Raw genomic sequence first — 16,505 nt, 5'->3', positions numbered from 1 at the left:
GTTTAGATAACTGGGTAAATGGTGGTGCCATGGACAGGAATAGAATAGAAATATTGGAAGAGTGGAATACATTTGGACTGGAATAGAAACAATGAATTCAACTGGAATTGTCAGTTCAGGATGCTTCTGATAGAGATACCCAGGGAGCATTTTAAATTACATATCTGGTATATAGTAGAGTGGCCTAGGTTAGAGATTTAGAATTGGGAATCGTTGTGGTGGTTGAATCCCTGGAGGTAAAGTAAGTCAACCAGAGATTGAGACACTGATTAATTAATGATTGTTGAAGAAGATTATTTTCATAGATGATATGCATAATAGCCCTGGAATATCAGAATAGGATCAAGAAAAGGTCTTGTTCTGAGTGTAAACTTAATAACCAAAGGAATGCCACTGCCTAAATGCAGGTACTTTGCATCTCTTACATACATTAGTGCAACAGCAAAGGATAGAGATCAAAGAAAAAAGGCAAGAAACCCAGAGAAGAAGAGAAATTGACCTTAGTACCATCCCAGATTCCTCTAGTAAGTTAAAAATGTGAATCAAGACTATCTATGAGACTTCTCAAAAATTTGTTTTCATGGAAATTTTTTAAGAAAATTTACCCCAAATTTAGAAGTAAAGCAAAAGAGTCACTACACTGGGGCAAGCAAAGATTACTTAATTTTCAAGTCTAGGAGAATGAACCTGTGTTTGGCTCTTTACTATTTAATTAGAGCTCAGACACTATGAAGCTACATGTTAATGTGTAGATTTCTCTCTGCTAGGAAAGATAACCCCAAAGATTATGGTTTGATTACCCTAAGGGACATTAGCATGTTTTGCATCTAACCTAGCAATATTCTTTCTTTTTTTCAGTGCCTTTATTCAGTTTGAGAAACATTAATGAGCTAATAAATACTTGACACATTTTTATTCTATATTTGTATGAGAGTCATGTTTTTATCTTTTTGAAAATTGTATTTTGACAGTTCTTTCCTTCAAAATATGTAGAATGGAGGAAAACTAAGGATATAAGCCAAGAAGGTAGTCAAAGATGATCAGAAGAGCTCAGAGATCAAGGCCAATAACCAGTCTCCCTGCTATCAGTCTTTCTCCCCTGTGGTCTACTCAACCATACAGGCAAAGTGATCCTTTCAAAGCCTCAGTTGGGTGATATCATCCCTTATGCTCTGACCACACCAGTGGCTATACATCTCACTCAAAGTTAAAGGCAGAGTCTTTACTATGTCCTAGAACAATCTACATGATCTGCCACTCCCAACAGCATGCTCTTTCCCCCAGCTGGCTTTCTGCTTCTCCATAGCCCTTAATACTATACAAAATTCTATATATTTATTTTCTATCTCCTTCCACTGGATTTTTGTTGTTGTTGTTCCACTGCTCTATCTCTAGTACTTAGAACAGTGCTTGGCACTTAATAGATGCTCAATAAATATTTATTGAAAGATGATTTCATTTGGAAAGGGTGGAGAATAAGAAGCTCAAGGCTTGAAAAGAAGGTGAAATAATTGTTTTAGATAGTGAGAAAGTGAACATATTAGGTAAGTGTGACAAGATTGCCAGCCAATATTGAATGCCTATTTGAGATTTGTGGACACAATTTTAAGGTTTGACCAGTCGGCCTAATTATGTGTTCTCTTCAGCAACAGTCAGCTGTTCAGGTGAAAGCATAGAGCAGCATAAAGGCTGAGCTTAAAATTGTTGGGGCATTGCTTAATCCAGTACGATGAAAAGAGAGAGCACATACCACCTTATACATCTCCTCACCTGACCCAGTCTCCCATGGCTTCCCACCTTCCTAAATCATTCCACTGGATCATTTGGAAGTCACAGTCTATCGTCCATAATCTTCCTTTCCCTCAATATTTTCTCTTCCTCTTTGCCCTAACAAAACCTGGGTATCTTTTGATGACTTCATTTCCACTATGCTTCATGACCTCTAAAGATTTCATGGAGCTTCCTCAAGAGTAGCCCTAGGTCAAGGGTAAGTGGAGATCAGGCAGCGTTCCTATCCCCAAGCAGAGCAGTTTACTTTGATCTACTTTACATGTTGGAATTCCACATAAGATTTTTTTAAAAAGTTCTACTAGGGGAAAAAAATAGTTTGGAAACCACTGTTTTATTACATTTTTGCAGTGGCCTACTGTCTGCTCTGTGTCTCCATTCTTCCTATTTATAAGCTTATACTGATCCTGTTCTACCACCATGTATTGGTATATGAGACCAGATAAGTTAGCTTTTTAGTTCATAGGTCTTTGGACCCAGAAGAACCACATTTGAACCTGCTATAGAGACTACCACATATCACCCAAAGAAGTGAGTCCAGACTCAAACACAGAGTCTAGACTTTGAGCTTTATACAATGACAACATGGGACTTTGGAGCTGTTTCCTTTGGAGGGGGAATGAGTGTATTTTGCCTGCAGGAAGGAGAGTGAACCAGTTATTTAGGTGAGCTGTGGTAGTCATTAATATTTTTCACTAAATATTTCCAGTGTTTCTCCTGTGCACATAATAGGATTGCATTTTGCTGTGCCCTTGAAGTTTGCCCTGACTTGAAGTTAGGTTAGCCATTTGACTTAATTTGGCCAGTAAAATGTGAGCAAGAATGACAGGTGGAAGCTTTAGAGATGAGTGTATGATTCACCAGGGGTCCCACCCACCCATCACAATGACTAACACTTTTCTAAATGATGGAGATTCTGTTGGCCTAAGTGAGAAAGCATAGAACAGAACTCCCAGCTGACTGACTTGTGATGGACGTTCAACTTGAATGAGAAATAAACCTTTGTTTTTATAAGCTACTAAGATTTAGGGATTGGTTTTTACCCCAGGAAAACCTAGTCATCGTAATATATATTTATTTGCTGATTTTCTCTCCACTATTTTCTCTGGTTCTCTCTCTTTGGATCTCCTTTTATTTGGATGTTAGACTTTATCGAGGAAATTGCTCAACTTCCTTCAATATCCATCCTCTTCTTCCTTTTAATAACTCTCTCCTGAGTTTTGAGAGCATAGGCAGGACTACATCCCCCAGCCTCCCTTGCAGCTAGAGGTGAACACAAGTGATACATGTACCTTATGAGTCATATCTTTAAGTTTTGACTTTTATTGACCTCCTTCCTGCTAGTTAGGGAATGTTAACAACTGAAACAGCAGCCCTGGCTACAGGGATGGATATGGATGTAAAATGTTTGGCATGACAGAGCCAGCTGGTCATAAAGCAGAGCCATTTACCTACCCTAGGCTACAGAGAAATAAACTTCTTTGCTATTTAAGCCACTATATATTGGAGTCTCTTTGTTATAACAACTTAAGCTGCTTCCTAATATAGTCCCCCTAGGCTGTTACTTTAATTTTCTCATCTTCTGTGTCCTCTCCTATTTTTCCATTTCTGTGTCTTTTTACCCTACTTTCTGGAGATTTCATTACCTTTGTTTTCCAGTGCTGCTTCTAAGTTTTCATTTCTGCTGCTACATTTTTAATTTCCAGTAGTTCTTTTTTTGTAGATGTTATATGCTCTCTTTAAAGTTTTCTTCTTCCTCATAGCCTGGTTCCTCCAAGCTGCTTTTTTCTTCATTTTTCCTTGGATTTCTGGTGAACTTTGGCTCTTTCTGCTTATATTTAAGAGAGAGGCACTACAAAGATGAATGGAAGCTCATGGAAAGGGCTTTTTGACTGTAGGGATCACTATAGGCCAGTGGTTATCAACTGGGGACAATTTATCCTCCTCCACTGGGGACATTGGCAGTGTGTAGAGACATTTTTGGTTGTTGCAACAGGGGTAGGGGTATTGCTGGTATCTAGTGTGTAGAGACCAGGACTACTAAACATCTTACAATGCACAGAATGGTCACCCAAAACAAAGAACTGAAAACAGAAATATTTTAGATCTTTTCTCTTGTGCAGATCACGCTCTTCAGAGAAGACTTGCCAATATGCTATCTGGCTGCCAGCATTCTGAGATCCTAGCAGTGGAAAAAGACTGTCAGTCTTTGCATTCTGTTAGTAAACCTTTATTTAATTACCCTATTTTTAGTAAAACACTCCTGCCCTCAAATATGCTTGTGCCTCTTGGTCCAGACTCCCTCTGTTTCACTTTCTCCAGAGATCAGAACTTCAGGGGTATTCTGCTGGAATCAGAATGAGACAGAGTTGTAGGGAGGGTATTGTAAACAAACTTTCAAATATCATCTTCTTTTTAGCTCCTCCACCTACATTTTCAGAGGTACCTGAGGTCCCCCACTTCCTGGGTTATTTGAGAGTTCTATAATGTAATTCACTTGCTTTTTTTTTCCCTCCCACTGCAGGCTTAGGATTCAATTTTCCTGGTTCTGCTAAGTCAGTTATCATTAGTCCATCTGCTTTCCAACTTCCAATATTCTTTTTTTTTTTTTAATAAATTTATTTATTTATTTATTTATGGCTGTGTTGGGTCTTTGTTTCTGTACGAGGGCTTTCTCTAGTTGTGGCGAGCGGGGGCCACTCTTCATCGCTGTGCGCGGGCCTCTCACTGTCACGGCCTCTCTTGTAGCGGAGCACAGGCTCCAGACACGCAGGCTCAGTAGTTGTGGCTCACGGGCCCAGTTGCTCCGCGGCATGTGGGATCTTCCCAGACCAGGGCTCGAACCCGTGTGCCCTGCATTGGCGGGCGGATTCTCAACCACTGTGCCACCAGGGAAGCCCCCAATATTCTTATTTTGTTTTCTTCCCTCCTGTTGTCTATGTCCTTGTGTGTCTTTTAAAAAAAATCCTTTCACTGTCATTTTGGTGAGATTTCAGGAAGAAGCAGATCTAATCATGCATTCAACTTGCTGTCTTAAATGGCAGTTTCCTCTGTTTTACCTCATTCTTCGTTAAAGTAATTAGAATGTGTCTCTTATTCACCACCCCCCACTCCCATGAGATGATAACCTCATGGGGAATGTGAACTGTGTCCTGTTTATATTTGTATACTCAGAAGTACCTGGCCTTAATAGGTACTCAGTACATTTGCTACTCTAAACTTATGTAATGCAATTACACATCTGCTTTAAATGCTTTTTCCATTAATATATCAGTGGAAACTTATACTTCTATTTTCCTAATTCTTTAATATGCAAAAATGCAATAAGTTAACTCCTAATGTCCGTAAACTTTGCATGCCTGACTAAAATGACCGGAACACATGGAACACATAAATCATGTTCATTCATGACACTTCGCAGAGAGTCTCATGTACTTACTCTGGTGGCCAATCTCATTTCCAAATCTCCTGCTCCTAAATAGAGTATTTTATAGCCTCTGCGTTAGAAGATATTTTTAAAACAGTGAAGTTTAATTACATTTACCTGACAAACTATCTGGTTGTAAATGTATATTTCTAACAGATGAATCTTATTAGGACTTCATGTTTGTAGCAATATATTTTAAAATAAATATCTGCTCAATAAAGAAATGAATAGAGGGCTTCCTTGGTGGCGCAGTGGTTAAGAATCCGCCTGCCAATGCAGGGGACACGGGTTCGAGCCCTGGTCTGGGACGATCCCACATGCCGTGGAGCAACTAAGCCTGTGCGCCACAACTACTGAGCCTGCGCTCTAGTGCCTGCAAGCCACAACTACTGAGCCTGCGAACCACAACTACTGAAGCCCGCGTGCCGCAACAAGAGAAGCCACTGCAATGAGAAGCCCGCCCCCTGCAACCAAGAGTAGCCCCCACTCGCCACAGCTAGAGAAAGCCTGTGCACAGCAACAAAGACACAATGCAGCCAAAAATAAAAATAAATAAAATAAATAAATTTATTTTAAAAAAAAAGAAATGAATAGAGATACACATTAATATGTGTGTTCAGTATTTGTACATTATCAGTGACCAAATTCTGATCACTGAATCCATGTCCTAATATAACAGGAAAATCTGGTTGTTAATTAGATACCTAATACATGATGCTGTTTCTCCCATTGCTAGGATTCACAGGTCCAGGACTCAAGGGGTAGAAATGGGAGTGTCACCACTCACTATCACCCCTATTGACTTATTACCAAAATTTTTGCTCCCTGTCCATGTGACCTTATGTTTTCCTAGCTTAGAGGTCTTAGTTCCAAAAGATGGAATGCTTCCACCAGGAGACACAATGATTCCATTGAACTGGAAGTTAAAACTGCTGCTTGACCACACTGGGCTCCTCATGCATTTTAATCAGTAAGCAAAGAAGGAAATTTCTGTGTTGGCTGGGGTGACTGATCCTGACTACCAAGGGGGACTTGGACTACTGCTTCACAATGGAGGTAAGGAAGAGTATGTCTGGAATATAGGAGATCCCTTAGTATCACCATACCCTGAGATTAAGGCCAATGGAAAAATACAACAGCCCAATCCAGGCAGGACTACTGATGACCCAGACCCTTCAGGAATGAAGATTTGGGTCACTCCACCAGGTAAAGAACCGTGAGCAGCTGAGGCGCTTGCTGAAGACAAAAGGAATACAAAATTGGTAGTGGAAGAAGGTAGTTATAAATACCAGCTATGACCACATAACTAGTTATAGAAATGAGGACGTAATTGTCATGAGTACTCTCCCTTATTTTGTTATGAGTATGTGTGTGTGTATCTCAAATATCTTTGTTTTCTTCCCTCTCTTATTCCTTTATCATATAAAATAAGATATATTGGCTTTATGTCATTTAAGTATTTAAGTATCGTTAATTTTACATCGTATTTAAGTATCGTTAATTTTACATCGTAGAATTTAAGTTATGGGATATCAAGGAAAAGAGTAAACACCATTCCAGGACGTTACCTCCTCTTCTGTGGAAGTGGTTAGTGTGTTTCTGGCCATATGCAGGATAGTTGTATCATGGTAGGTAGAATTATGACCTTGTTATTGTCTTTATTTAGAGATTAAGCTTGTTTTAAGGAGATGCACATGGGTGCCAAGTTTACAAGGGGTGGATTTGTGATGGTTAATTTTATGTGTCAACTTGACTGGGCCATGGGGTGTCCAGCATTTAGTCAAACATTATTCAGGTTGTGTCCGTGATGGTGTTTTTTGTGTTTTGTTTTTTTTTTTAAAGAGAGTTTATTCTTTTTTTTTTTTTTAAATTAATTTATTTATTTTTGGCTGTGTTGGGTCTTCATTTCTGTGCGGGGGCTTTCCCTAGCTGCGGCAAGCAGGGGCCACTCTTCATCGCGGTGTGCGGGCCTCTCACTATCGCGGCCTCTCTTGTTGCGGAGCACAGGCTCCAGACGCGCAGGCTCAGTAGCTGTGGCTCACGGGCCTAGTTGCTCCGCGGCATGTGGGATCTTCCCAGACCAGGGCTCGAACCCGTGTCCCCTGCATTGGCAGGCAGATTCTCAACCACTGCGCCACCAGGGAAGCCCCGTGATGGTGTTTTTGGGTAAGCCAACATTTGAATGAGCACAGTGAGTAAAGCAGATTGCTCTCCCTAATGTGGGTAGCCTTATCCAATCAAGCAGAGACCTAAATAGAACGAAAGCGTTGAGTATGAGGAAACTCCTCCTGCCTCACTGCTTTGAGCTAGGACGTTGACTTTTTTCCCTGCCTTTGGACTTTAACTGCAACGTTAGCTCTTCTTGGGTCTTGAGCCTGCCAGCTTTCAGATTGGAAGTTACACCATCGGCTCTCCTGGTTCTCAGGCCTTCAGACACAGACTGTAACTATACATCAGTAACTATACCCACTACAGATCTTAGGACTTCTCAGCCTCCATAATCATGTGAGGCAATTTCTCATAATAAATATCCCTCCCTCCTCCCCATGTATATCTATATATCTATATCTATATCTATATTATATCTCCTGTTGGTTCCATTTCTCTGGAGAACCCTGACTAATACAGATACCTAATTATAAATAGAAAGGTGATTGCACTATTTTGAAAATCTTGTTAATTATTCAATTCTTATTAATAACCATATACTATAGATTTTATGTATCTCTTGGCAGTTTCAAAGTATATTTTATTATTGTTTGTTATCCATTATTAAATTTCCTGGGATACATAGATAGCTAGAGAAATAAATAAGATGCTATTTCTATACAGTATGCCTTTTTAAATATCAAAAGTTAAGTATTCTTTGAAAGTTAAGTCATATTCACTGTGTACATGGCAACAGAAGCAGGAGGAAGCAAATGTTACAAACAAGGTAAAATGTATGAATGTCCATGTCTCAGAGAAATGGATGTTCTTCAGTTTACCTATGGCAACATTTGGAGCAAGTACCACTTGTTGTCATCCCTTACTTGAAGACCCGGCCAATGTTAAACTGTTTGCTTTCCCTCTTTTGTAAACTATTTTATTTTCCTTCCAATTCTAATTCTGCCCAATTGCTCTATTCAAGTAAAGTTACTTAATCTCCCCTGTTCTGATTGATATTTTAATTATTCAGTTATTTCCAGCTGCGTCCACCTCAGCTTTGTATGAAGAATGGAAAACTCTGCTTTCTGTATTTGAATAATAAAACTGTGGACTAGGTCTTTTTTTTTTCTCTCCAAAATTAGAGAAATAAATTACCCACACAAAAGCAACCGTTCTGCTTTTCTGAGTACCAGGGAGGAGATAGTTGCCTCTCTGTGTTCCCTTTTGTTAGTCTGCTAACATTTTAAAGAGTATGGCAACTATTTAAAATAATTACTTGGTTTGACAGCAAATCAATCAATCAATCTTGGACTTGTCAGATGTGAACTAAGATATCATTTTGACTCTCCTGGGTACCTGGCTTGTATTCCTAGATCTTCAGAGACAGAGATTCTCTGTGCGTTTGAGAATAACTACTGGCTGATCTGATAGAGGCAATAATGTGACTGTGGGACTTGACAATAGGCTTCCATCAGGACAGTCTGTCTGTTGGATCTCTTTTGATTTCAAGAAACAAAACCCAACTCAAGTTAACTTAAGCAAAAAGTAGAAAATATAAGGATCAAACCAAGGCCATGTCTCAGGATGGGACTGAAACTATGCACCAGACACTCTCTCTGTCTTTGCCCACTTTATGTATCTCTTTACCCAGTCTTCATGGTAGAAAATATGGCTGAACAAACTCCATTTTTTATATCTCATGCATTAAGGATTTCAACCTAGGCAAAGACCAGATCTTTTACTCCCAATTTGAAGTTTTCCAAGGATGAATCTCTGTTCAGCCCAAACTTTAGCCAGGACAAAAATTAGGGTTCATAATTTATACCCATGGCTGCTTGGAGGCTATCCTGTGACCATGTAGATGAGAGGGAACGGGAGAAGTTTGCAGAGAAGGGAGGCTGGATGGCACACTTAATAGGTATCTACTGCAAGGCCCTCCTCATGGAAAATTGATCTTAAACAGTAGCCTCCTGGAGTCCATGCTGTGGAAAAGGAAATGGATGGTATTAAGGTATGTTGGGTAAAAGGAGGAATTTTGAGGCAATTGGGCTTTTGGGGGTCACTTCAATATATACCATAAGTATGTTTTTTAAAAATATAGCTCATTATTTGAACCATTCTTAAACAAAGAGATTTAATTGACTGTAGCAAATTTATTTCTGGATTTTGAGCCATCTTCAAATTCACATGTTTGTTAGTTATCCAGGTCAGCTTTGCAGAGATTCAACTCAATTATCATAGTGCCTGACATGACCACAATGGACAAGCAGTGACTCAGTTGTTTTTGTCCTGTAAACCAGTGGGTTCCAGCCTGAGATCCCTAGACATCTAGGAGTCCGTAAGGGAAGAATTGAAGATCCATAAGCTATTTGCACTATTTCATAAAGTCGAAAGGAAATCATGTACTTACCTGACACAAAGCTACCTAAAACATCAAATTTCTCTGTTTTAGAATGGAATTATATCAAGTCAGGACAGCAAGTCTGTTTTTCCATGCTGATCTTAAGCTCTGGCTTAATGCATAGATACAGATATCGATATTGATATATACATATACAGTGATTGGTTAAATAAATTCTGGGTAAATGAATTCCATCCCGGGAGAAATGTGATTTTAATGAATGTATATATGGCTGCTATTACTCTGTTTATATTATAAAGACTGTAGAAAGAGAAATTTTAAAGCTCAAGATTACTAAAGTCATCTTTACTGGAGATCTATAAACATGAGATAATTAGCCAGCTCTCTAAAATAATGATCTCTGGAAAATCCTTCTACTTTCCTCTTAAAATATATTAAAATATCATCTACCCCATTATTAGAAGATATATTGATTAGGATACTACCATGCCTTAATGACAGAGACCTGTGGGTAATAAGTTGTTTCCAGAAATGCTCTCCCTTTAGAACATGAATTCTAGATCATCCTGTGAATATCAAGACCTTGGATGTTTAGGATTTCCTGCAAGTCCTCATCTCCATAATGATCATAAGCACTTGGTTATTTCTCTGCTTCATCCCATGATTAGGTCCTCTGGACCCAGATGTAACAATAAAACGGATAGGAAAAATTTCTAAGACACTAATTCTCTACGTGTAGTCCAAGTTGTCAGAAACCCTTTAAGTCCTAGGCAGTAGTACATATAATTGCCTGAAATCCACTTTGGAACAAAGCCATTCCTCTTCCTATAGCCAAGACATGTCAGTAGGGTATTTTCAGCAGCCTTGAACTCATCTCTCTCACCTCACCAAGACTCAAACCTCTACACTAAGTTGCTATTCCATTCTACCTTTCAGAAAATTAATTAATCCCAATTAAAATGAGAAAACCCATAATTGCAACATCATCTTTAAATGTACCCTCTACTTCAGTCTTAGAAATGATACATCTAAGTTTGAAAAGAAGTTAATGGGATTTAAAGCAGTATTGAAGACACAAATTCTAACAGGAAATATTAGTTTTCTAAAGCATTGTTTTAAATATAAAGCTACAAAAAATAAATATAAAGCTACATATTTATTCAAAATTGATTCATATATGATGGACAAATCACTTCCCAAATGTGCTTCTTTGTAAAGCTATGAAAAGCAGGGAGGAGAAGTAGGTAGGACATGAGTTAATGAGTGTAAAGTCTTCTCCTCACCCTTAAATACTTGTACAGGATGTTCCTTTTAAAACAAATGTAGTGAAAATTCCCCTTTTCTTCCTTGAAGCATCTGTGAGTCTTTCTTTAGATAAAATTAGCTTTTTTGGTGAGCACATGACAAGGAAGAGGTTCAGTGTAACAAGCAATCATGTTATTTTAAAAAGCTCCATCTCAAATTAAGTTTACATATGGCAGCTTTTTAGAGAGGCTGGGTTGCAACATGTGAACAATTTAAAAGTGTAACGTTTCATTTACAGGTTCAGAGTAGCTTTCAATTCCTGTACTAGTGTGCTTCTACTTAAATCTTAATTGTACCATTCATTATGAATTGAAAGAAACACTGATATACTGGATTTTCTACAAGAGGAACACAAGATGGCCCTCATAAAATGGCTGGCTAATCCAAAGAAAAGGAGTAAAATGTGGAAATGATCCTTAAAAGTAAAGCCTAACATTTGAAGTTGCATGATTATTAAATTATCACAAATAATATCTTTTTTATAGGCCCATATGATTTAAATATATATGATTAGTTATAGTAAATCACCAGAATGCATGAGGAGCAGTGAGTAGGTAGCAAATGTAATGAAAATGACACAGCCAATAATTTAGTTGCTACTTTATCATATACCAATTTAATATATCCTTGTGAAATAAACATTTTTAAAGTTGGTTTATCTTAAGGTCAGAAGAAGAAAGGACCAAAAATGTAAGTAGCCCAATGCTGCTTTCTCACGGAACAGGAGTTTTGTCTGAATTGTAGGATAATTACATTTGTCTCATTACACCTCTTTGGCATGTGCTTGGGTAATTTGAATTTTCAATGTAGCATGAAATAATTTTCAAAAATAAATCAATGCCCCTTCCATTTTTAATTCCTCCTGTCTATAGAGTCATCATTCCTGAAATCTGGTGATTTTGAATTTAGAATTTAAATGAGCTCGCTCTCTTTTCCATTATCTCCTGCAAACAGCCCTATAGAGAATAAATGAAGCAATAACTTAAAAAATACACCAAAAGAGGCTCCAACAACTTTGTGGAACTGAAGTTGAAAACAAAAGGTGTATTTCTGATATCCAGAGAGCTGGAAGATAACATCTCAGCCCTAGGTTTTTTGATAGTCTGGGATTGGCCATTTATTCTTTTTTGAGATATAAAGAAAATACAGAAAAACACAGTAATGTACCAAACACCCATGTATCTGCTACCCAGATTTTAATGAATAACATTTTGTAGTGTTTGTTTAAAGTCATTTTTATAAAAGTAATTTTTAAAATTCTCCTTTGTTTTTCCTCTAATCCCATTCCCTCCTACTCCTTCCTCCCCAGTCCAGGCTGTAACCCTCATAATTTGGTGTGAGTATTAGTATCTATTACTGCATAACAAATTACCCCAAAAGTTGGTGACTTAAAACAACACCATTTATTATCTCACAGTTTCTGTGTGTCACGAATCCGTGTGGTTTAGCTGGATCCTCAGGCTCAGGATCTTTCACAAGGCCTCAGTCAAAGTGTCACCTGGAGCTGCAGTCATCTCCAGGTTCAACTGGGGCAGAATCCACTTCCAAGTTCACTCAGTGGTTGTTGGCAGGATTCAGTTCCTTGATAACTGTTGTACTGAGGGCTTCAGTTCCTTCCTGCCTCTTGGCTAGTGGCTGTCCTCAGTTCTTTGCCACAAGAGCAGCTCACAATATGAAGCTTGCTTCATCAAAGCTAGAAGAGCCAGAGCCAACAAAGGAGAAGTCACAGTTTTTTATACCTCATCTTGGAAGTGACCTCCCATCACTCTTTTCATTACAAGCAAGTCACTAAGCCCAGGCCAAACTCAAGGGGAGGAAATTATAACAGAGCATGAAGTCTAGGAGGCAGGATTAATTGGGGACCATCTTAGGGGCTAGCTAGTGTGTATCTTTCCAGCTAATTTTTATATACTTTTGTATAAATATCTATCAATGAACATTTTATATATATAAATATGTACAATGTTACATATGTTTTCAATTTACAAAAATGGTTTCATAATGTGTGAATTATTATGCATCTTGCTTTTTTCATCTCAATATTATATTTTTGACATCTATTCATATTGATCTATTTAGATCTATTTAGTTCCTTTTAACCACTATTCAATATTCAATCTGTGGATTACCATATTTTACTGAAAATTCTACTCATTGATTTTCCTATTAATGGACATTTGTTTCCTTTTTTTTTTTGTGTGTGTGTTACTAATGAAGTGACAATGAGTATCTTTGCATGTGTCTCTTTGAGTACATAAGCAAGAGTTGCTAAAAACCTAGAAGTTATTTAAATATTATTGCCTACTTCCAAATTGTTCTAAAGTGATTATACCTGTTTATACTTATGCCAGTAGTTTAAGAGATTTACCTTTACTCAACTTGCATGCCAATCCTTAGTTGGTAATAATACATGAAATCTCATTGTTATTTTACTTGTTTTTTCCTAATAACCGATAAGGTTGAGCATCTTTTCACATGTTGATAAATCATTTGGATTGCCTAGTCTCTTCATTCTCTGTTCATATACTATGGCCATCTTCCTATTGAGTTACTTGTGCTTTTTATTACACTTTGATTATATGTCTTCTGTCATACAAAAAAAAATTTTAATGTAGCCAATATTAGTTCCTTGCCTTTATGATTTATTGTTTTTGTTTCTAGTTTAAGAAACCTTCTGTGACCCAAGATTCTAAAGATATTGCCTATATTTTCTTCAAGCAGTTTAAAAGTTTTGTTTTTTTTACACTTGGAGCTTTCTTTAATCTATTTGAAATTTGCTTTTGTGTTTTGTGTGAAGTAGGGATCTTAATTTTCTGTATGGAAATTGAGTTGTTCCAGTCTTATTTATTAACTCATCCATCCTTTCACCCCTGATTTAAATATCACTTCTGTTATAGATAAATATCTTTTAAAGGCATGAGTCTATTTCTGGAGTTTCTGTTTCACTCAGCTGATCTCTTTGAACACTCTTGAACCAGTACCAAACTATTTTAATTGATAAAACTTTACAATTACTAAGTATTTTAAAGAGTAAGCCCCAGTCTTCCCCGGTGGCGCAGTGGTTAAGAATCCACCTGCCCGTGCAGGGGACTCCAGTTCAAGCCCTGGTCCGGGAAGATCCCACATGCTGCAGAGCAGCTAAGCCCGTGCGCCACAGCTGCTGAACCTGCGCTCTAGAGCCCGTGAGCCACAACTACTGAGCCCGTGCGCCTAGAGCCCGTGCTCCAAAACAAAGAGAAGCCACCACAATGAGACACCCACGCACCGCAATGAAGAGTAGCCCCCGCTCGCCGCAACTAGAGAAAGCCTGCGCGCAGCAACGAAGACCCAACGCAGCCAAAAAATAAATTGAAAAAATTAAAAAAAAAAGAATAAGTCCCACCTCCTTGTTTGTTTTTTTCAGAATTTTTTGGGATATTTTTAGATATTTACTCTTCCATTTGCATTTTAATCAATTTCTCAAGTTGCATAAAAATCCAGGTGGGATTTTTACTGGAATTACGTTAAATTTAGACATCAAATTTTGGGAAATTGACATATCCTGAAATTGAGTCTTCCCAAACAAGAACATAGTATGTGTCTCCATTTTTCACAAGCTTTCCTTATATCCTTCATGATATGCTATAGTTTTCTTCTTAAAAAATGTATACATCTTTTGTTAGATTTAGTCCCAGGTACCTTATAGTATGTTTACTATAGTGAATAGTATCCGTTTTTCCTATTAGGTTTTTAATTTTTTATTGCTGATTTATAGCAATGCCATTGATTTTTATGTTATAAACTTCGTGAATTTTACAAGATTGCCTATAAAATACCTTAGATTTTCCATGTAGATTATTGTAGCATCTTCAAATAACCACAATTTTTACTTTTTCTTTCTGGGTGGACATTTGTCATTTGTTTTAGCCATCCAGCATCTGAACTCCTTTCTACGTTTAAGGAAATTTCCCGCTTTATGAGTTTGGTTGTAAGACAAAGACTTCTTCCTCTGTAGGAAGAGGAAGCCTCTGTAGGCTTAAAATATTCCAAACTTCCCTCCCAACCTTCCTTGCAGCTGAGGAGCAGGCATTTAATGATACTGTAGTGGTGACAGCAGTGAAGTAACAGTAGTGATAGAGCAGAGCTGGCATCAGTGTTAGCAGGGGTAGCAGTTTCAGTCAAGTTGCAGGAGCAGAAGTGACAGTGATCTAACAGTAACGGGGCTCAATGGTGGCAGCAAAGGATTCCTCGTCAGACTATTTATACAGCGTGTTATGGGCACTTCTGGAAATTCGGCCTTAAGCCTGGTTTTTCAACTCTCCCAATGATTCTGTGAGCTGCCAAATATTCTTGTAACAAACTCTTTCTGCTTAATCAGCCAGAGTCAGCAGCATCTATTGCTCGTAACTAAGAACGGTAAAGCATATATTTTGGATCTTTAAAGCTCTTATTCTTTTTTAAAAAAATCTCAGTGGATTTGCAAGGATCTCCAGTACAATGTTGAATAATAGGAGTGATAGTAGTGAGTATTATCATGTTCCTAACTTTTTTTTTCAAATATTTATTTATTTATTTATTTGGTGGTGTGGGGTCTTGGTTGTGTGGGGTCTTAGTTGTGGCAGTCCGGTGCCTTAGTTGTGGCTCACGGGCTCCTTAGTTGCAGCAGGCAGGCTCCTTAGTTGTGGTTCCAGGGCTCCTTAGTTGTGGCTTGCCAGCTCCTTAGTTGCAGCACATGGGCTTCTTAGTTGTGGTATGCGAACTCTTAGTTGCGGCATACATGTGGGATCTAGTTCCCCAACCAGGGATCGAACCCGGGCCCCCTGCATTAGGAGCACAGAGTCCTATCCACTGCACCACCAAGGAAGTCCCTCATGTTCCTAACTTTAAAAGGCAATGTTTCTGAAGTTTAACCACTCAGCATACTGTTTGTGTATGTTTTTAGTAGATACCAAATAATCAGGTTAGGGAAATCCTCTTCTATTAATATTTTACTGAGAAGTTTTTTAAAATCATGAATGGGGACTGCATTTTATCAAATGCTTTTAAATGTATCTTTTGAGATAATCATACAATATTTATTCTTAATATGTTAATATGTGAATTAAATTAATAGTTTCGTAAAGTTATCATTTTTGCATTCTTACTATAAATCTTATCTGATCTTTTTAATACAATGCTAGATTCAATTTTCTAATGATTTATTTAATAGTTTGCATTTGTGTTCGTGAGATTACTTAAAGTTTTATTTTCTTCTACTCTGCTTTGTGTGTCAAGGTTATTCCAGCTTCATAAACTGAGTTTGGTAGCTTTCCCTCTTTCCTATTCTCTAGGACAGTGTGCAAAGATAGAATTTTTCTTTCTTCAAGGATTGGTAAAACTCACCTATGCCTGTATATTAATCATGTTTTTTATTTTTGGTATTCTATGATGCCTTGACATCTTGGGGCCTTATGTACTTGAGGAAGGACTACTCCTTCCTGGACTAGCTATTCCTAG

The sequence above is a fragment of the Balaenoptera physalus genome, assembly GCF_965194825.1.
Source record: "Balaenoptera physalus genome assembly, chromosome: 9".
NCBI classification, from domain to species: domain Eukaryota; kingdom Metazoa; phylum Chordata; class Mammalia; order Artiodactyla; family Balaenopteridae; genus Balaenoptera; species Balaenoptera physalus.
Note: the sequence above shows the minus strand (reverse complement) of the source record.